The following is a 534-nucleotide window of genomic DNA, read 5'->3' as shown; positions in this document are numbered from 1 at the left end:
CACACACACATCTAAAGAAGTTTGCTATGATTTGTGATATGCAAAAACAACCTGGAGTATCTGATGATGCAGCAAGATTGAAGCTATTCCCATTCTCTTTGAAGGATAGAGCATTGGATTGGCTTGACTCTTTACCTCACAACTCCATTACAAATTGGGAACAACTCACTGATGCATTTCTTGCACAATATTTTTCACCTGGAAAAACTCAACAATTGAGGAATCAAATGTCAGCTTTCAGACCAAGAGAAGATGAAACTCTCTATGAATCATGGATGAGATGGAAGGAATTAGAGAGACAATGCCCACATCATGCCATTCCAAAATGGATGATAAACCATAATTTTTACACCAATGTTACTCTTACAATTAGAGGGATTATTGATGCTCAAACAGGAGGAGAATTTATTATGAAGCATGAAGATGAAGCTTATGAGCTATTGGAGAAAATTGCAAAGAATACTCATCTTTGGAGTAGTCCAAGAGGGCCAGCTCCAACTCAAAAGAGGCAAGCTGCTGGAATGTATGACCTTG

The 534-nt window shown here is 38.2% G+C and overlaps 1 non-coding gene across 1 annotated transcript; it reads right to left on the bottom strand.

Annotated features, from left to right (window-relative positions):
* Positions 1 to 211: 211 nt before the first annotated feature.
* On the bottom strand, positions 212 to 319 carry LOC131181094 (small nucleolar RNA R71). The gene has a single exon (XR_009149721.1). It is a non-coding gene; the product is annotated as a small nucleolar RNA R71 (small nucleolar RNA).
* Between the last annotated feature and the right edge of the window lie 215 nt (positions 320 to 534).

Source organism: Hevea brasiliensis, chromosome 6 (assembly GCF_030052815.1).
Source record: "Hevea brasiliensis isolate MT/VB/25A 57/8 chromosome 6, ASM3005281v1, whole genome shotgun sequence".
In the NCBI taxonomy this organism is placed as follows: domain Eukaryota; kingdom Viridiplantae; phylum Streptophyta; class Magnoliopsida; order Malpighiales; family Euphorbiaceae; genus Hevea; species Hevea brasiliensis.
This window is presented reverse-complemented; position numbering and strand designations above follow the sequence as displayed.